Below are 21,751 nucleotides of genomic sequence, written 5' to 3' on the forward strand. Positions count from 1 at the left end.
TTTAAAGCAAAACTTTGCCACATTCATTCATTAACAACACAGTTTATGCAAATTGTAGGTACTTCAATCATCATCACTACATATATGAAAATGTGAGTCTTTAACAACCATATTCCAGGTTAGCTGTCTACGCGTAAAACCACAGGGATGGTGCCATACGATTGGTACTGATGACTGTGGTCTTTCAGTCACTGAGATCAAGGTTGAGAGCCCTTTTCATGAGAGAATCCTTGTTTTTTTCTTCTGTATTGCCCTTTTTTCTCCTCTTTCCCTCTCTGCCCCCAAAAAGGAGTAAGGGATGTCTTACTGTCTCCTGATATCACTGAACTTATTTTGTGTATTTGATGTTCTGCCTCTTTGCAGTCCTTGGTCTTGTTAATATCTTGTGCTTATTTTGTTCTTTGGCAATTTGTTGTTACTTGGAGGCCTACTGCATCTACGCATGTATTTATTTGTCCCTTTTGTAGTCAGGTTGCTTACATATTTACATAAAATATTTATGCATTGTATCTGGCTGTGTCATCACAGTGTTAAAAAATACCTGCACAGTGGTTTTGATTACATTGTCTTAGTACACTTTTTGCAGTACACTTACTTTACACTATTTTTTGCAGTAGTTTTAGTACACATTTGGGTTCAAGGCAAACTAATAATAATAGTAGCCCAAGATTAGATTCGAGGAGTACTTTCATTTTCAGTAGAACTACCTAGAACCCTCACAAAGCTGTATTTTTCTTTCTCTTTTGTTTTTGTTTGTTTTCCCTTGAAACCAAGTTATATTACATAATCTAGGTGCTTGGATAGTTGTAGTCTTTTGTGGCCAGAGGCTGACACCACGCAGATCACCTACAAAGTTGTTTGCTAAAAGAATGATGCGTGCCTAAATCACCTCGCATAGGTTACCCAAGTAGATTTTAGAATTCCTTGCACCGACTCATGAAATAGATAACTTTATCTGAATAAAGTAGCATTTTCTCTTACATTAATAATTCTATTTCAGTTCTGTGGAATTTTGTTTGGTATAACAGCCTCTTCTGCCTTTCTGTAAACTGTAAGCTGCCTCTTTTTAAAGACTCTTTAAATCTTAGCATGTAGGATATGAGGAAGGGTTCAACCTTGACGAGACAGACCTGTGCCTGTGAGAAGCTGAATGAGCAAGTTTTGAGAAGGCAACAGCAAGAAACAGGATGTGTTTCCAGAGTTGCGCCTCTGTGTGGACAAAGGACTTTAACCAATACAGTGATAGAAGAATATGCAGAAGAATTACAAGGCTTTACCCTATCAGCATAGTGCTGATAGTGTGTGGACAGCAGAAAGAGCTATAAAGCATAGCAGTTTGTGTAAATAAAGGTCTTTAGTTTGTACCCTGCCTGAGTCTGTGTCTTCATCCTCCACGTTAGTGTATACCCATCGCATGTAAACCTGACCATTTAAGCTGCCAATTTGCTCTCATTAGACTTAGGAACATCTGGCTTGGTTTTTAGTACTTTAAAAATCATCTTGTTATCAAAAGTTGACAGTTCTCAACTTTTATTTTAATACTGCCACTGCTTCGATACTTGTTCTTTAATTCTCAGAAAAATGGAAGCTAAAATAAAAGCATTCTTTGTATTCTGTCAGTCTTTAGCATTGTCATGTGTAATTTCTGTTCTTTGATGCATCTGATAGTTTTAGATGGAGCTTTTTGACATAGATTTTGTTGTTGTTGTACCCTGAGGAGTAAGATAGGAGATAAGTTCTTAAGTTTCTGAAGGATGTGTCATCTAGGTGTTCTTGATCTGGCAGGGATATTGGACTATATGACCTTTCAAGGTCCCTTCCAGTCCCTGACATTCTATGATGAAGGCAGAGCGGTCATGAAATGAAACAGATAAAGCAAATAATTGTATACATTTGACTTGGGATCTGGCTAGATATTTTTGCTGTCAAACTTTAGATCAGCCTTTTGAGCAATTGCAGTTTAAATTTCATTCTGGAGGTATAACATCATGTGCCCTTGCAGACAGAAAATTACATCGGTGTCCTGGTTTTGGTTGGGGTAGAGTTAATTTTCTTCCTAATAGCTGATAAAGTGCTATCTTTTGGATTTAGGATGAGAGTAACGTTAATAACGCAGGGATGTTTTGTTACTGCTGAGCGGTGCTTACACAGTGCCAAGGTCTTTTCTGCTCCTCACACCACCCACCAGCGAGTGGGCTGGGGGTGCACAAGAAGCTGGGAAGGGACACGGCTGGGACAGCTGACCCCAACTGACCAAAGGGATATTCCATACCATATGATATCATGTTCAGTATATAAACTAGGGGAAAAACCGGCCCAGGGGCCACTGCTCAGGGACAGGCTGAGCATTGGTTAGTGGGTAGTGACTGATTGCATTGTGCTTCACTTGTTTTGTGTCATTATTATTATTGTTACTAATATTATATCTTCCTTTTCTGTCCTTTTAAGGTGCCTTCATCTCAGTCCATGAGTTTTATGTTTTTCCGATTCTCTCCTCCATCCCACTGGGGGGAGTGAGTGAGCTGTGGTGTGGTATTTAGCTGCCTGCTGAGTTAAACCGCAACTGTCGGTTAAAATGATCTTGTTGATTATAGGTTACTTAGATTTCCAGAAAGCTTTCAAGAGATTCCTTAATGAGAAGTTTAAGAAAATAAGCAGCCATGCCACAAGTAGAAGGATACTGAAAAGTTAAGCAGGTGTCTAAAACTTAAAAAAAGTATATGCTAAATTTTTGCAGTGGAGGAACATTATCTTTGGAGATCTGCAACAGCCTATGCTGAGACCTGTTTGCATAATGCAGGTCTTGCACAGTGCACACAACTTGCACTGTCATAGAGAAGACCTGGAAAAGGGGCTGTGCAGGGGTTTGGACATCTGATATTTCAAAAGAAGTAAGAGTTGGGATCAACTGAATAATTTCAGAAGGACCTTCTGATGCTGAGTGATGAGACAGTAGAATTGCAAATGAAATCCAGGTTACAGAAATGTAAGATATGTCAGAATAGTTCAGTTGGAAGGGACCTTAAGCAATAATCTGGTCCAACTGCCATGTTGTCCTTTTGAAAGACAGAAGTCACTCAGTATGTTTCCTTGATGCTTTCTTCATTACACCAAAATGCAATTAAATTAATCTTGGACAGTCACCTCCTGGTGTTCTTTGTTGGCCTTGTGTTTCTTGAGCTAGCTCTGTTTTGTTAAATACTCAACATCAAAAAGTTGTTCTTGCTCTAGCTTTGCCTTAGGGAAACATCCTGAACTCTTCATTTCCACTGTGGGAAGTGTAGCATTTTCACTTGTTTCAGTGTAGCAATTTGTCAATAACGTAATTTGTCCTAATATGATGTTGTGTTTGGACCTGTTATGATAGCAGCATTTTACCAGTACTTGAGTGACCTGAGTAGGTGCATTTTTTAGCATCTCACTTTGAACATCTTGCTGTAAACTCACATATCGAGCATTGTGCCATTCCTAAAGTGAACAGTCACTTTTATAATGGAACTTTTCAAAACACCACTGTTTTATTGACGGTTGGGTAGTGCATGGCACAGCAGTTGGTAGAATAATTACGTGAGCCCCTCAGAGAAAGTGATTGCTAGTCCATGTATACGTTGGATAGAGAAGGCAAGACTTTTCCATGCATGTCTCTGTATCTGAAAGGAACTGATGGAAGGTGGCAGTGATACAGAACTGGCAGTAGGTCTGTTCTGTCTCCTGCACTGTTACTGGGGCAGGGATTAGAGCATTTCTCCCCTGGGCTCTGCAAGGGGAGACTTCAGTCTTTTGTGGTTAGGGTGAATACACCTTTTGTTAAAACATGTTTGTGAGTTACCCAAGGAAGGAAGACCATTACTGGTAAGAAGAATTTTCCCCCTTGGTTTTGAAAGCCACCATCACAAGAAGGAGCTTCAGAAGTGCAACTAAGCAAGAATATCAGGGTAAAGAAGGGATTGGAGATACAACAGCCCTTTCAGTTGAGAAGCTGTGGAAGAAGTTGGACGAGGGTAAAAAAAAGCATTGTAGATAAGCTTTGTTTCTCTGCCCAGCTACAATATGCTGTGTTTATGAATGCTGATAGGAGAATTCCCATATGTAATGCTGAATTAGAGTTTCACAGACAGCAGCTTGATGTAAAGAGAATTTATTTTTGTGTCTTGAATTAAGCTCTTGGTAAAAAGCTGTAAAATCATCTACTTTAGTGACAGATGCATTGTAGATAGTGAACACTTTGGTTTTATGCTACGTTTTTGCATATATTTGTGAATTAGTTGAAGCAGCTGAAAGGTAAATATGACGTGACCAAATTTAATCTCAAATGGAGTTCAATAGCAACTCATCAAATCAGATTTTAAAGTGGAAAGTAAAATTTAGTTTATAGGCAGTGGAAGATAATATGCTATTTACAGGTTGGGAAACTTCAATGGACTCACTTCTTAAAAAAGGTTTTCTAATCACTTAAATACCTTTCTGAGGAGACTGCTTGTTTTCTGTTTTGTTTCTTTTTTTTTTTTTAAAAAAAAAAAAAGGTATCATTGTAACTGTGTAGGGTCCTCATGTTTCTTTTATTGTTTCTATATTGGGACCTACATTCTAGATGCATGCTTAGTAGCTACTAAGGCAGTGAGACAACTCTGGCAGAAGGATTGATGTGGTACACCAGGACTTCATTTTTTTGCCCCAAAGTTGTCTGGAAGTTCCACAGTTACCTGTTTCTCTGTTAGAGGCTGACTGCAGTTCCGCTTCCCAGGCAGAACACCTGGCACATCCACACTTCTCTCTGTTTGGGCACCTCCTGGTTCTTTAGGACTGTCGGTGTGAGATTCCGTGACTACCTCACAGTTATAAAATCCTTTTCTGCTTTCATCTTAATTTCGTAAGCACTATAAAGGAAATGGAAGACATGCGGCAAATGGTCTATAGCAGCCAAATTCTCAGCATTGCTATAGTTTGAGTAATTTATGAAAATTTTTAGCTTTAGCTGCTTTGAAGTCTGTAGATTTTTCAAAGCATGTTAATTTGTGAAACTTTCTTTTGGAGACTTTTTAGCCACTTTCAGTGGCTTTATAAGGTTCCTTTCTTAAAAAATGAATATTCTCCTTCTTTTAATTATTATTTAAATTATTAAGTGAACCATTGAGGTTTTTATGTAACTCATACAAAAGGCTATTGTTTCTGATTATTAACCCAGACTAGCACAAATGTACTAGGCAAACTTTTGGTGATTTCACTCACAAAATTATACTTCACATTTTTATTGTTACAGTTAACTGTGATAAAAATTATCTTAACAGCTCTATAGAATCCAGGATTTTCTAATGGCTGCAAATGACTAAGGCATCTGTCTATAATAAAATAGAAGTTACAGGTATCTCCAAAGGCAAGTCACCAGGTCTGCAGTAACTGAGATGCACCCAACTTGCTGAAAAATTTACACTATTCACATTCAGGAAAGCATTAATTTTGAAAATTGAATGTTTTCTCAAAAGAATTATATTTATGGATCCTTACTAAAGCAGGTAAAAACAAGAACTGTATTTAATTGCCTGAGAGTGGCTTAGGAATGAGGTAGGAGATTTTTTATTACTTGACATTGTTGCAGATGCTGCACTGCAATCTACTGAATACAGAGAAGCATCCTTCAGAGGTGGCCCCTTATCAGTAGTGCTGCTTCTGCACCAAACACACCAAGTATGTATCTCAAAGTTTGAAATAATTATTATTTGTGAGGGAGCCACACAGAACCTTTACTGCGTTGATAATTGAAAATTACCATTTCAATAAGACAAAAAAAATCACCCACAGCTCATTTATGCATAATTATCTTTTGGGAATGTGAAATAAATATAAGAATATTTCTTTTTTAACTTCAGTTCATAAGAAATGGACACACTGTCAGCTGCCATATGTGTCCATCTGTTTGTCTTGCTATTTTTTTTAGCTAATGTTGCTAACTGGGTCTGTTACCCTCCTCTGGATCTATTCCCTGGGCCTACACAGAACAAACCGTTCATTTTGTGTGCTATTTCCAGTAAGAGCACTTGAAAAAAATATATTTGAAGATATTTATATCTTTCATAGAGGAATATAAGCAAACATGTCAATTTTACTGTTTACTAAGCGTGGAAGTAGGATTATGAATCTGTCTTGTCATATTTATTTTCTTAATATGCCATGTAAAAATTTCTATAGCCCAAAATATTTTCTGTTAATTATATTGGTGTTTTTTTTATTGTAAATGGGTATATAACGCTCATACTGCAAGTTAAGATTAATTACATTGACAAAGCAAGCAAGCTATCTAGGGTATAGGCTTACTTTAAGAATATGCCACAAGTAGAAATAATAGTACAAACCAAACAAAATCCACTGATGTAATCCATGAAGCTATACTAATATGTTTAGTGTATCTTTTTTAAAATTGTCTTGTCAGATATGGACCAAACAGGTAATTGCATAGACTGGAGTTATGTGAAAATTTAAATTTATGCTTATACTTCTGTTTGCCAGTGATCCCACTGCAGTCTAGGAAGTACAAAAAATATATACTCTAATTAATATGTGTATCTCTGCAAGACTGTGACTTGAGAAACCAGTTTTGTCACTGTAATTGGAGTAACACAATGTAACAGCTAAAACTTTCTATTTAGTTTCAAAATTATTTAATGCATCTGTGAATGTTAAAACTGTTTAAAACTTAAAGCATGTGATCTATGGTATTGGCTTAGAGTATAAAGTACGGCTGTGCGATTTGGATAGACTGACTTGTTACTTAGACAAATCTATCGGAATACTTCAGATTTTAGAGAGCATTTACATAAATTAGATGTTTTCTTCATTTCATTAGTCTTATCAAAGTGAAGGGGATATAACCTAGCTAATCAAAAAGTGATTGCATATTTCTTTAAAGTCTATATCACAGTGCCTACATACAATGCTTAGTGCATACCATTTCATATGTATTTCTGTATCCTGATCAATGTCTGTTTGATGAAATATATATTTGTTATACATAGATCCTTATATGATTTGTCCATTTTAAGGCATGGTTTGAGGATTAACCAAGACTGCTCACATAGTTACCTCAGTTTATTTGAACATGAGTGAGGAAACACCATCACCACCACCAATTTCATTAGCAGAAGGCAGCAGCTGGTATTGACCAGAGGACCACTGACTGGCAATGAGAGATCTATTAAATCTGTTCTCTTGCAGAGAAAGACAAGGGAAGGATACAAGACCTTGCAATATATGGGGATATAAAATGCTACTTGAGCAAAGGGGCACAATTAAATTCTGAAGAAACTCCTTTTATCTATTTGCCTCTCCTGTAGCGGTTACATTGTATGATTAAATGAGTGAACTAATTTCCTGTATCATCTTGCAAAACATGTTACTGGAAAATGTTGAGTGTGTACAGGTTTGTTGCTCAGAGAGCTGGTCTTCCAGATCTTAAAGGCTGTCCTCCTTACCCTGTAGCCTCCATGTTAAACATTAAGAGCAGAAGTGATACCTGCCTGCAGCAGGCTGGCTACTAAAACAGCAGCCTCAGAATGCTCCTTCAGGGTCTGTCTCTTGTGGCAGTGAGATTAACTCCATTAGTTGATGTCAGAATAAGGTCAAACTTTCCTACAGTACTGCATCACCTGCCCTTGTCCTGGTCTCTCTGTGTATGCCCTTCACATGAAGTATCATTACAGTCTGCCCCAAGGATTAAACAACTTTCCCAGCAAACAGTCCAAACAAATTTTCTTTCAGCTCCTTCCAGTTTCTGGATATGTAACCTGAAGGTGAGTCATTGTCTTCACCTTTTGCAGTCACTTGGGCATCCATGTGGCTGCAGAAGGAGTATTCCTGTGTGCTGCTGGATGCTGAATATCACAAATGCAACACTTCCCTGACTTCCCAGTGTTCAACCTATGGTGTATTTAGGGACCCCATTATGAAGATTAGTATGGCTGGAGGTAACTTCTCTTCTAGCCCCAGGTGTTAAAATGCCTATCCCTCCTTGATTCAGTCTTAAAAATTTAGGAGAACACAATTATAAAAAAATATTGCTTCCTCTTCCTTTACCATTCTTTGGAGAAAATCTGACTATAGTATTGGCCAGATCTTTTCTTCTTGAACTGTTCCAGTAGCACAAATTAACACCATCCTTTTTGTTTACTCTGTCCTGTGGCAACCAGGAAAGACCATATATATATTGTCACATGCACCCAGGTATGTATCAGGCTATGTGTCTGTTTTTAAAATCACAGAATCGCAGAATGTCAGGGATTGGAAGGGTCCTCAAAAGATCATCCAGTCCAATCCCCCTGCCGAAGCAGGAACACCCAGATGAGGTTACAGAGGAAGGTGTCCAGGCGGGTTTTGAATGCCTCCAGTGTAGGAGACTTCACAACCCCCCTGGGCAGCCTGTTCCGGTGTTCTGTCACCCTCACTGAGAAGAAGTTTTTTCTCAAATTCAAGTGGAACCTCTTGTGTTCCAGTTTGAACGCATTATCCCTTGTCCTACCATTGATTGTCACCAAGAAGAGCCTGGCTCCATCCTCGTGACACTCACCCTTTATATATTTGTAAACATGAATAAGGTCACCCCTCAGTCTCCTCTTCTCCAAGCTAAAGAGACCCAGCTCCCTCAGCCTTTCCTCATAAGGGAGATGCTCCACTCCTTTAATCATCTTTGTTGCCCTTGCGCTGGACCCTCTCCAGCAGTTCCCTGTCCTTCTTGAACTGAGGCGCCCAGAACTGGACACAATATTCCAGATGTGGTCTCACCAGGGCAGAATAGAGGGGAAGGAGAACCTCTCTCGACCTACTAACCAACCCCCTTCTAATACACCCCAGGATGCCATTGGCCTTCCTGACCAGAAGGGCACAGTGCTGGCTCATGGTCATCCTGCTGTCCGCCAGGACCCCCAGGTCCCTTTCCCCTATGCTGCTCTCTAATAGGTCATTCCCCAACTTATACTGGAACCTGGGGTTGTTCCTACCCAGATGTAAGACTCTACACTTGCCCTTGTTATATTTCATTAAATTTTTCCCTGCCCAACTCTCCAGCCTGTCCAGGTCTCGCTGGATGGCAGCACAGCCTTCTGGCGTGTCAGCCACTCCTCCCAGCTTGGTGTCATCAGCAAACTTCCTCATAGTACACTCTGTTCCCTCATCCAAATCATTGATGAATATATTGAATAATATAGGCCCCAGTACTGACCCCTGAGGCACTCCACTAGACACAGGCCTCCAACTAGACTCGGCCCCACTGACCACGACTCTCTGGCTTCTCTCCTTCAGCCAGTTTGCAGTCCACCTCACTACTCAGTCGTCCAGACTGCACTCCCTCAGTTTAGCTGTGAGGATGCTGTGTGAGACTGTGTCAAATGCTTTACTGAAGTCAAGGTAGACCACATCCACCGCTCTGCCATCATCTATCCACCTCATTATGTCCTCATAAAAGTCAATGAGGTTGGTCAAGCACGACTTCCCCTTGGTGAAGCCATGTTGACTGCCCCTAATGACCCTCTTATCCTTGATATGCCTTGAGATGGCACCAAGGATAAGTTGTTCCATCATTTTCCCAGGGATGGAGGTGAGGCTGACTGGTCTATAGTTACCCAGGTCCCCCTTCTTGCCCTTTTTGAAGACTGGAATGACAAATGCAGTTTCATTCATTGTTTTTCTTCTTCTGGGGCTATTACATAGAAAGCAGCCAAGGAATATTAAATTATATAAGAAATAAGAACTACTAGCTATTCATAGTAAACCAATATGTCCTTGACTTTAGAAAAAGCTTAAAATCCAAGGACATCAAGCACAGTTAATCAGAAAAGAAAAATACATTATCTGCCAGAGCTTGTTTGAGAATATAAAAATTAAGTGGTCTGGTATTAATGTTTTTACCAAGCTCAGAATTTTAAGAATCCTATGAGGCAGGTAAAATCAGTTCAGGTCCAATAACCACAATTAAAGAAAAAGAGCCCCAAAGATATGTGCACATTCTGGAAATCTGAAAGGTTTGGTACTCAGTACTTGTGTGTTACTGGTCATCCTTTAAGGCTACTTCTTATCAATATTCCAGGAGCTGGGTTTCTTTAGCTTGGATGAGAGGAGACTGAGGGGTGACCTTATTCATGTTTACAAATATATAAAGGGTGAGTGTCATGTGGATGGAGCCAGGCTCTTCTTGGTGACAATCAACGGTAGGACAAGGGGTAATGGGTTCAAATTGGAACATGAGAGGTTCCACTTAAATTTGAGAAGAAACTTCTTCTTGGTAAGGGTGACAGAGCACTGGAACAGGCTGCCCAGGGAGGTTGTGGAGTCTCCTACTCTGGAGACATTCAAAACCCGCCTGGACACCTTCCTGTGTAACCTCATCTGGGTGTTGCTGCTTCGGCAGGGGGATTGGACTGGATGATCTTTTGAGGACCCTTCCAATCCCTGACATTCTGTGATCCTGTGAAACATGAAGGACACTTCCTCAGAAAATGCTGCAAAAAGTACAGATAGCTCTAAGTCATGGTTAAACTGGGTGTGCAGGTGATTATTCTGTGAATAGAAGGGTCTATTCTGTTTTGTGCAGTAGCTGACCAGGACAGCACTCTTTTATGCTGATTTTGATGCTCATCTACTTTGAGGGATTAAAAATCAGTAACATATTAGGTGAGAGTCTGTCAGACACCTTTATTTTAGGAAATGGCCATTGAATTTTTGGAAGTTTTTTCCTGCTGGAGGGGGCGGTCTGTGACTTGGCTTTCTGTTTGGTCCTGCTGCCATTTGCTGGCAGGTGATGGACAGGGAGTTTGACTGCGCAGCTGAAAATGAAACAACCTGCCTGGGTACCATGGTGATCCAGAGCATAAATGAGGTGATCCTAAGAAGTACCGTGCAGTTGTTCTCACTTTAGCCAGTGCAAAGCTAACTAAATGTAAAGAGTAAAGATGTGAAGTAAAATGTTTTGACTAAATAACAGGGAGAAATGCTTTCAATCGTAACATCTGTTACTTTGACTAGTTACTCTGAACCTATTACAAACCACAAGTTCAGTAAAGGCGAAACTTACGCGTTTGTTGATTATGTTTATTACTAAAATCAAAGCAATTTTCTCCTGTTTTGCACTACAAGAACAGCTGAGTATAACCTACTTCATTTTGTTGCCTATTTCTGTACTTGACTTTTGTTCATTTTTTTCAAAACAGCCTGTCAGAATGAGATGCCCAATTATAATAAACATTGTTCCAGATAGCACTCCAGAAAGAATGTTAAGCATGCTTTTATTCCTTGTTTAAAATACTTTAGCTATTTATTTTCCAAATATATTCTAAATTTGCTTAATAAGGTAGGGTGTCAGATTCTTAAAGGCTGCCAAGATCATTAGTTTGCATCTGTCAGTTTTAAGTCAGCCGTTTTACTATGGTTACTCTGCTTGCTGTGGTTGCCCACAGCTCAGCCTTGTGGATAACCCTTCAAAATACTAGATAATTACACTATTCCCATACCTAATTTATGTGTTTCAATCAAATAAGAAATAGCTTATGGTCTATTCCCTGGTTGATTATAGCTTCTTCTATCCTAAAAGGGTTACACTTATAATTTACTTGCTTATGCCAGATGGCAAGTTCCTAATTAAATACACTTCTCTTGTGCCTAATTTTTCTGCTTGCATTTTGGCAAAGCTAAAATCTCAGCAGGGCCAACAGATTGTTGGGGGTATATTATTAACATTAATAATTGTTATTTTTCCAGTCTTAGAGGTGAATGATAATTCAGAAAGATTGGTTGGATCAAGGACAGTGACTTAACCTTTGGTACTGAGGCTCTACTTCTATACAATTTCAGATCTTCAAACCAGTTTCTTAAAAATTATTTGCCGTACACTTCTGTTCTTGCTCTTTAAAACTGATTTTCTTCCGCAGAAGGTCAGAGCACAAATTGCTACTTTATTATGGGGTTGGTGAGAAAAGTTGTTTGTCCTTCTCCTTCCTTTCCATTGGGGAAAACCTCCTGTAGATCTCAGCTAAACACTGAGCTTCCATCATCTGTCTGATGAGGGCGATCATCTTGATCCAGAAAAGTGACTCTGGATTAAGTACATCAGTCTGGCATTCTTAAATATGGTTCAGTACAAAGCCTCCATGGAGTGATCTCAGGAAATCCTCAAATTATATTTTTAAATGTACCTTCATTTTGTTAACCAAACATTGCCCAGGCCTTCAAGGTGAGGAATGCTTTCTGTGAACTGTTCTGCTGGGTTGACTCTGTACTGGTACGGTACAGATCTGAACTGACCTTAGCAGTTCAGAAGTGAGGGACTTGGTTCCAGAGTGAAAAAGAGAAGCACTACAAAATACTGTGTCTTTGTAGTTTCCAAAATAGTAGCTAATGTATATGTGGTTTAGGCAGCTTTATAGCACTAAAAATGCTTTTCATTGTGCCTTTCTCACTCTCCCCCCATCTTTGGTATTTTAAAACACTGAGATTTTTTACCCTGACATTCTTTTAGTGAGTCATAGTGTGTAGCATGATTTTGAGTGCAAAATTAAGAATAATCGACTTCAGAACACTTTTACTATAGCGACTTGTAAAATGGGAAACCATTAATCATTCAGTGTTTTACAGCATGGTTTTAAAGAAAAAGTAAAATGCTTTGAGAAAATGGCATTTTCTTAGCTACCAAAAAAAAACCACAGGAGATAATCACTATTGGATAAAAGCTTTTCCTACACTGTCCACAAGAAATTGTTTCATTCAGTAACAGTGAAAATATGTCTGATTTCAGAGAACGCGTGATTTGGTTATAATGTGGTGTATACTGTGCAAACTGTTGAAGCAAAGTGTATCCTTTTGTCTGTTAGCTAATTCATCCTGCTGCATACAGTGCAAATGTGAATGAACAGAGGTGGATAAGCAGATTGCCTTACTTGGGTGCTTTTTGTTCTTCTTACTTGCTGTGTTCTATTAATAAGAGTGGCTGAATCAGGTAAGACCTTATGGAAGCAGAGAAAGTTGGTTGTTGCTTTAAGGACATAGGAAAACACTCCAGAAAAAAAACTGATTTTAGAAAACAGAAGTTTACCAAGGAGTAAAAAGGCAGAGAAGTCAGCAAGGGTCTGGGAGCCTGCAGTTCCACAGGAGCAGGCAAGAGGAGAAACTGCCACAAAGCCCACAGAGCTGCAAGTGACATTTCACAGGTGGTAAAATGGAAACCTTAATTCTGGAGGAAACTTCAGAGTTTTCTGCAACTTATAAAATTACTGAGGGGCCAGATACCAGGTTTGAAAACAGGGATTCTCTTTGAACGAAGAGAAATGGGCAGGAAATGTCGTGTTTATAAGCCGTCTTCTATTTATATTCTGCCTCATCTGGCTGCTTCCAGGTTGTCTAACAAAAACACAGAAACAAAAGTTATATTTTATAGTGTAATTGAGATTTTAAAACTTCTGGATTACTTGGAGGAGATCACTGTAACGGAAGGTTTTAAGCAGACGCCCTTCAAAGTTCTGGTTTATATGTGTAAATATAAAGACAAATTGTTTAGAAATAGATTATGTAAACTCATGTAACTTTCTTATACGGCTGAAGTCTGCATTATTCCTCTTTTTCTTTTACACTGAATTTTCATCAGAACATGTGAACAGAAGCAATCATGTAAAATGAAAACATTTTAAACTTCCTTTTGTCTAGATAATTGCTAAATATAATTTAGGATATAGATTCTATATATGCTTCTTTTGCTCACTTCTTGATTTAAACTAACATGCTCATTTCTCTTGGAGCGAGATTTAATTAGGTAAGCGACCACATTTTACGTATTAGCTAAAACATGTTTACTCCTCCTTCAATTCTATCTTTTTCTGTTTTCTTCTGTTAGCTTTTAAATTTTAGTTCATTATTTGGAAGTACTTCTGAGATTTTTAAAGCTGAACCTGTGCAACAAAAGAAATGGAGGAAGTTCTCTTTGTCATTCATAACAAATGATTAAGAATGTATTAATTTAATTTATACTAGCTAAACAGCCAGTCTTACTCATTCTGTTTGAGCATACATGCTGGCCTGTAGTATGACCATCCAACAATAACTTTTTCCAGTTTTTTAACAGGGAAGAATCACTATATTAAGACTGTATCTTTTCTCTTAAGTAATTAACTAGTGTTCCATCTTTTTATCACTGTTATTGATGACTGCAGTTTTAAGAAAATTAAACTAATGCAGGTTCCTTCTGTGAAAAGAATTTAATAGTAAGTTGCTTCAAATATAAAATTGAAATCCACTAAAACTTTCTGGGCATTGAGTCTTTTGGGGAATGAGCTCTGGGACCATGGTTCCTGTTATAGTGTCCTGGCCAGAGTACTGTAATTTTCTTATTGGAAAAGGAAATTGTTTCCTTGTGTGTCTTAACTCTAATGCTTGCTCTCTGGTAAGATGCGTGCTGCTACTGCATGGAAAAACTGTTCTAACTAATGAAGTAGACTGAATCAGAGGATTTAAACAGAGTTTTAAATGCTTTTATGTGCTTCTATTTCAAGTGCAGATTAAATACACATTCTTTATTATGCCAGAATTAAATATATATCATGTTACTGAGAAGTAACATTTAATGATAAAAGAAAATTGAGGGACTTTTATATCTCTCGATCAGCTGTACTTCTGATATATCTGTGAGTAGGGAAGGAAACAAAAATGAAAGGAGATCAAAGAAGTAGAAAGGAAGGAAAATAGTGTGGTAGACTCGTAATTTTCTTTAGGGTTTGTATCTGTACAAACCTTTACGTAATATGAGAATATGGGTACAGACGCAGAGCTTCCAAGTGCTATTTAACCTATTCTACCATGGAGGGACGGTCATTCAATGTTTGGTTTTATATAGCTGCCTATACTGGGTGACAGTCATGTGTTTCACTTGAATGCTTCAGAGTTCAGAAGGCAACACTATCCTGCTTGGGATGTTTAATGGGGTTGGGGTTTTTGCTTTTGTTTTTAGCGCAGGACAAGTGATGTAAAAGGAAATGTTATGACCAAAGAACATGAAACGCAGTTCTTTATTGATTGTCAGTCCTGTTGGCATCTGTTGTATAATAGATGTGATTTGACATGCTATACAGAATGCAACTGTAAAGATACTATTCTGTCTGTCACAGAGTGCTCGCAGACGGAGCTGTGAGTAGGTGCACAGTAAAACATACCCTAAAATAAAAATCCCAATGCAAAAACAATGAACCTATTAAAGTGCTTTACTCCACTCTCCTGTCTAGAATAATATAGAGTTTCATATAAACCAAAGTACACATTTCTTGTTTACTTTCTGAGAAAAGCTAACAATTAACTTCCTCAAGCCAACAGTAGTTGAATTTCATGCTTAGGAGAATGCTTAAATTGTACCAGCCATACAATAGGACAAAATAATTCCAAATCTGCTTGGACATTTAATGTTTTGTGGGGTTTTTTTTCTCATCAGTATTAAGTTAGGCAACATTCTTCTGCCTTTAAGATACTACTATAGCAAGGTCTCTCCCTTATGCCTTCCAGTTTGCATGCAAGCTGCAGACTCCAAATTAGTCTTTCCCTCCTCAACTCTTAGAAAGGGTCAACAAACCTGGGCCTAGTTGTTTGCTTTTAGAAAAGTGACATATTCCATCTTACATCTATCCCAGTTCACCTGCCAGGCTCATCTTTGCACAGAGTGCAGCAGTGAGCACAAAGTACATATGCAGCTTTTCACTGTCTGCCTCACTACTTAACCTCTTTAAAGGATTAAACCCACAGAAGTGAAATAGTTTTTAATCAGATTGTGTGAAGATGCAAATCCAAGCAGAAGTTAGTGTTTAACCTATCCCCCAACAAACGCACAACAACAACAAAGCAAGCAGCAACAACAATAAACCACCTAGCTTTCTGTGACAATTTTAATCTGTTTTATATAAATCTGTTTTGTGCCCAAGTTACTTTGAAAAAGAGAGTGAGCAGAGCTGGAGGAACAGGAGGTGAAAAAGGTTCCCGTTCTAGAGGTGCTGAATGTGCTGGGGAGGAGAGTCTACATGACAGAATGTGACAAAAGGGATAGAGAAAGAGGAGTGTGGCAGCCAGGAGCTGGGAGATGGCAGCTGAAGCAGAGATTGAAATACTGCTGAGACGAACAGGGAACAGACCCACAGCCAGCTGTTTGTGCTCACAGATGGAAAAAATTCCAAGAAACAAGACATAAGGACCTGCTGTGCACTGACACGTTGGGCAGTTGGATACTTATTTATAAGTCCTTTTATTTTTATCTTGTCTTGCATAGTCATTTTCTGGTTTTTCTGTTTTGGTTTGTTTATACTCTAATAAAACAAATATTCTGAGTTTCAGAGCTGTTTCAAATCTCCTTATACATATCATTGTAATGAAAAGAGTCTAGAGAGCTCTCCCTTAAAGCCTTGGATATCTGAGAGTCCTGTGTTTATATTCCAAAAGGTTCCCATTGGAGTAATTTCCACCTTGTTTCAGTAACTTTTTAAAACAATTACATTTTTATAGCTTTGATAGGTGCGACGGTAACTTTCAAATGTTTCTTTTTATATGTGAAAGATTAAGTCCTCCTTTAGCTCACTGTTTTGCTCAAGTTTAGAAGATGACATCCCTTTCTAGACGTTCACCATGGCTCTGAATCCATAAATGGCCTGCCGTCCTATCCCTTACAGATTTAAAAAGCACATTGGACATAGCGAACTCTAAATGGTCTGGACGGAAGCAAAAAATTGTTTCCAACAGTTCTTGGTTCTTGTCATATTAGAGCCCCTAACAACAGTGGGAAGTCAGGAGAACTGAAAAAAAAAAATTATGAAAAGGTGGTTATTTTGTTGCATCATTATAGGTATATATTTTCATGTGAATTTTACTTTTTTCCCAAAGTATGTCCCATTTTAACATTGACATAAATTGCTTTTGCTGTAATGCCTGACCTTTCTGAACCTCTATCAAGGTATCTCAATATTTCACATGGCAAACCTTCTGTTTCATCTGTAGTTATACATCCACACAACCTAATTTGAGCTATATTTACTCTTTGCCACATAATTATAGTTGTGCAGCATTAGAAGACTTCTTAGTTAACTCCATTATTAACGATCTCTTGCAATGCGTATTTGGGGATACAAGAGGCTTTGGATATCTTCCTTGTTTTATTGTATCTTTTTGTTGTTGGGGTTTTTTTGTTTTGGTTTGGTTGGTTGGATTTGTTGGTTTGTTTTTCTGAAGAGGGAGTGTGACTGACTAGTTTTAGACCACAAAGAGAAAGATGCTGCAAATGAAGTAAGAGCATGATTTGAGTTCTAGACAGATACTCTTCTGGCTGCACGCATGATCTAAGAAGCTATTTCCTGACTACAGTATATAAGCCTCTATGGAAACATCCTGCCTTTTGACAAATAGAGAAAAATCTAACATGCATAGTTAATTTTTTTAGTTTAATAATTACTGACTTCTTTTCCCTGGTATCCAGTGACAGGACACATGGCAATGGTTCAAAGTTACACCAGGGGAGGTTTAAGATGGGACATTAGAAAGCATTTATTAACCAAGAGGGTGGTCAAACACTGGAACAGACTTCCTAGAGAGGTGGTCGATGCCCCAAGCCTGTCAGTGGTTAAGGGACATTTGGACAGTGCTCTTAACAATATGCTTTAACTTTTGATCAGCCATGGATTGGTCAAGCAGTTGGACTAGATGATTGTTGTGGGTCCTGTCCATGTCCAATGTTCTGTTCTGTTCCTAAAATTTCTTTTATAATTAACTGTAAAATCATTGTGTAGTACTTTATTTCTAAGATGAACTCTGTTTTTCATAAAGGCTAGAATATTCGTTGCTTAGCAAATCCTCATCAGACTCTTTAAGCTTGTCACAGACTTGAAAAATATCTGAATAAGTTAGAGAAGGCTCCAGGGAGACCTTACAGCGGACTTCCAGTACCTGAAATGGATCTATAAGGAATCTAGAGAGAAACTTTTTACAAGGGCATGTAGTGGTGGGACAAGGGGTAATGGCTTTAAACTGAAAGAGGGGAGATTTAGATTAGATAGAAGGAAGAAATTTTTTCCCCTGGTGAGGCACAGGAACAGGCTGCCCAGAGAAGCTGTGGATGCTCCATCCCTGGGAGTGTTCAAGGCCAAGCTGGACAGGGCTTTGAACAACCTGGTCTAGTGCAAGGTGTCCCTGCCCATGGCAGGGGTGTTGGAACTAGATGGTCTTTAAGGTCCTTTCCAACCCAAAACATTCTATGATTCTGTGAAGTTGACAGGACCAAATGGCTTCTGTGTCTGTTTTAGTTAGATGATTTAGTTAAACTGGTATGTGATAGTCTTTGTCTACCATTGTGTTGTCTTGTACTCTGAAGGATAAGTTGGTATTCTTAAAATCTTGTAGGTATACACAGAATTTTTTGTCAAAATTTAGTATTTTTTTCTCTAGAAAGCGACATCTTTTAATGGCAGAATATTCAAACCACAATATCTTTTTCCATTGTTTTTTCATGATGTAAGTTTGCAAATAGTTCTGGTTAGTCAGGTGCTGATATGAGTGGACTCTGACAATGTGGAAGATAAATACGTTTTCTTAGTTACCTTTCCAGGACTAAGCTGTCAGTCATTGACTTTCAAAATCCAATTGAAAAGGAGGTTGGCAGGTTTTGGTGAGGAATGGGACATCAGCATTCCTGAGCAGTGAAGATAATTATTGGACGGAGAGAAAGACTTAGTTTTTGTACGAAAGCAATGAAACACCATCATCTAAGTCATTGTTTATTGTACTAATACATGCTAATGCTACACGGAATTTTAACGTTGCAACAGAAATTTTTTTTTATTACTTTTCAGATAGATTTTTGACTAATTTTCATTTCTCATTTCCTGTAAACTGCGCTGTCATGAATATTTGCAGTCCGAACAGACATTGGGTGTCCAGTGTTTCATTTGTGTTCCACAGTGGATTTCGATCCATCACTCGTAAGATGTTGTCAATTAAAGTAGTTAGGAGAGCAATTCAGGAATATGTCTTCTTCTTTGCCCATAATCATAACAATTTTTTCTTTGTCTTTCCATTCTTTGCATTTAAATAGGAAGACAACTGCCTTCAAATGATACAGAACTCACTGACAGTTGCTCTTGCTTCAGTCCTACTTCATGAGAACTTCAGAAGATACTAACTGAGGTATTTACTTGTTCTTTTCATTTTTAGAATTTCTACTTTGCAGGTATTAGATAGGTAGAAGAGCAGACAAAAGACATCACGAATCTAGGCCAAGAAGAGTAATCATACATGGAAAATAACACAAAAGTTCTGTCCATAAAGAGAGGTACCAGGTGATACAATCTAACCTCTTTCTGTAGCTGGGCACTATTTTATAAATAGAGAAATCCAATAATTACAAATATGACAAAAGGAAACATACTAAAATAGAGTTAACATTTTTTGGGGTCTTCTAGTTTTATCCGATTGTCTACTTTTCTCCAAGAATAGACAAAAGATTTTGCAGGAAATCCCTGGACATGAATACACAATCACCTAAATAATGGCAAATAATGAACAATTCAAAATTATCTGGCATTTATAGTTTTCTTCCTCTAATACTTAACAGGGAATTTTAATTAAACAAAAGCTTTGCTGTTAACACTACATAAAAATGCTTTCATCCTAGTTTATCTTCAATAAATCCATGAGATTAAATTTAAAAGCTGTTTTAAAGATATTGATAAATATTTTATTATGAAAAGTATTTGTCATTTTTGTCAGATACCAGTGAATTAATTCCTTTGTATAGAAAAGAACAACTGCATCTGTATATGTAAACGGAGTCTGATAAAGGATTAATGGCCACAGAATTTATAAAGGGAAAAAGTATCTTGTAAGCCTGTGATCAGTTGGATTTGTGTCAGTCCTAAATTTATGATCTGCAGCTGTTAAATGTCTGATAGGAGCTTCATCTTTTAAAGCATGATAACAATGTGAGTACACGGCTAGAAAAAAAGGAAACATTATGCTTTGAGAAATTAAATTGTCCAAACATATAAATGATGGTTGCAATGCTTCACATAGCACTGAACTTTTTTCTGTAAAACTTACAGATGTATGGTTTAATGCTTTTTGAATTGCGGACAGCTACCAGCACAGATTCTAAAATATAGTAGTTTGAACAGAAAGTCTGTTGGTCATCATGTAGTCAACCTACTGCAAGCAGTGCAGGGCTGGAATTCTTGCTTCTGCATTTGAGAACTCAAAGCTTAAATGGCACTGAAAAAATAGGTCTCATAATTTCTATAAAATCATCTTAAAATATGTAATACATGCAACATTTTAAATATATTTCTTGCTATATATATGCATCTTTCTTAAACACCAAGGATGGCTTAACTTTTTAGAAAGTTTGATAATTGTTAGTGTAGCTATTGTATAAAATTTATATGTGCTATTATAGCTATGTTACAATACGTGTTTCCTTTTTTTAAAGAGACTTCAAATACCAGCCAGTATAGATTATAGTTAAAATATTCTTATCACTAAAATTAAAAATATTCAGAAAAACAACTACTAAAATTGAGTTGGATGTTGCATATAGGCTCAGAAAATAAAGCAGGCGTCTCTTTTGTTTCTAGTTTTGCATCGTGTTCTGTCAGCAACTAACTGTGGTAAGAGTTTTTACGTGCAAATTCTATGGAGTGCTGCATATTCTCAGGTTTTAATAAAGCAGCTGGTGTTATATGACAGGTTGGGCCATTGTAGTATGAATTATGGATTGGTTGTGTCTTACAGTGGGGCAGTTCATTTCTGGAGTCAGTACACAACCATTTTAGCAGTAGAATTAGCCGCCTATGTCACAGATTATAATTAGCTGCGTGTGTATGCCAGAGCAACAGGATGGAATGCAAAACACAGCCAAACATGTGAACGAATTTTCTTCCAGTGATATTTGGCCAGGCCTAAAATATCTTCCACTCCAGATTTGAAAGTAGTGGAAAAGTTAGACAATTCTCTCTTGGGAAGAGACTGGTTGTAGTTTATCCAGAAGTCCACATTGTTTCAGATCTCTAAGGTAAGTAACAATTTTTAAAATTTCTTTTTATGTCTCTATTAAAATATTAGCATACTAATAGTTGAATTGGGTGTTGTTTGTTCTTTTCTTATTAGATGGATCTGTTGAGCTTCTCCCCCATCTGATTTTCTGTTCAGCACTTCAGGCTGATTCTCTCCTCATTTTAGGATCATTTTGATGCTTATGTAATTTATTTTAGGACCTAAATTTAAGTGCTTATACTTATATACAATTATTATTTTAGATTCTGACAGTTTAATTATATTTATTTTTACAATTAAATGCAGTATTAAGTTGCATAGCTTAAACTTGCACTTGTATAATACTAAGAAACGAACTTTTAGTACTTTTAAAATATTTTCCAATATCATATTTCTGTGCTTATATACATATTTGATTTGAAATAGCAAATCTCTGTTGTTTGTAGGTCTAAGTTTTTCTCAGTTTATCTATCAAATACTGAAAGTTAAATTTAGTCAGGAATGGATTCATGCTTCTGCTCAACGCTTTTTGGCTTGACAGTGTGATAATAACCTTCCGTCTGAGGAGCTATTACCAAAATCAGTTCTAAGTTCTGTGAAGCATACTTGCATTAATATGGACCGTCCAATTATGTGTATACAGAACTCCTTTTCCAACTTTGTAATCTCCTGGAATTCAAATACATTTTTTCTTGGATAATTTCACTGACTGAAAGCA

At 37.6% G+C, this 21,751-nt stretch overlaps 1 protein-coding gene across 8 annotated transcripts in view; it reads left to right on the forward strand.

The window, feature by feature from the left end:
• SGCG (sarcoglycan gamma) overlaps nt 1-21,751 on the forward strand; it is a 129,283-nt gene that overhangs the window by 19,319 nt on the left and 88,213 nt on the right. For 5 of the 8 annotated variants that reach the window (XM_071804234.1, XM_071804235.1, XM_071804207.1 and 2 more), the window contains exon 2: nt 19,082-19,173. The gene's annotated coding sequence lies outside the window, so the exon portion shown is untranslated. Of the gene's footprint in view, nt 1-19,081; nt 19,174-20,910; nt 21,053-21,751 lie in introns of those variants that run through there. The other 3 variants (XM_071804208.1, XM_071804219.1, XM_065830870.2) reach the window with 2 other exon arrangements.

The sequence above is a fragment of the Patagioenas fasciata genome, chromosome 1 (genome assembly GCF_037038585.1).
Source record: "Patagioenas fasciata isolate bPatFas1 chromosome 1, bPatFas1.hap1, whole genome shotgun sequence".
Lineage (NCBI taxonomy): Eukaryota > Metazoa > Chordata > Aves > Columbiformes > Columbidae > Patagioenas > Patagioenas fasciata.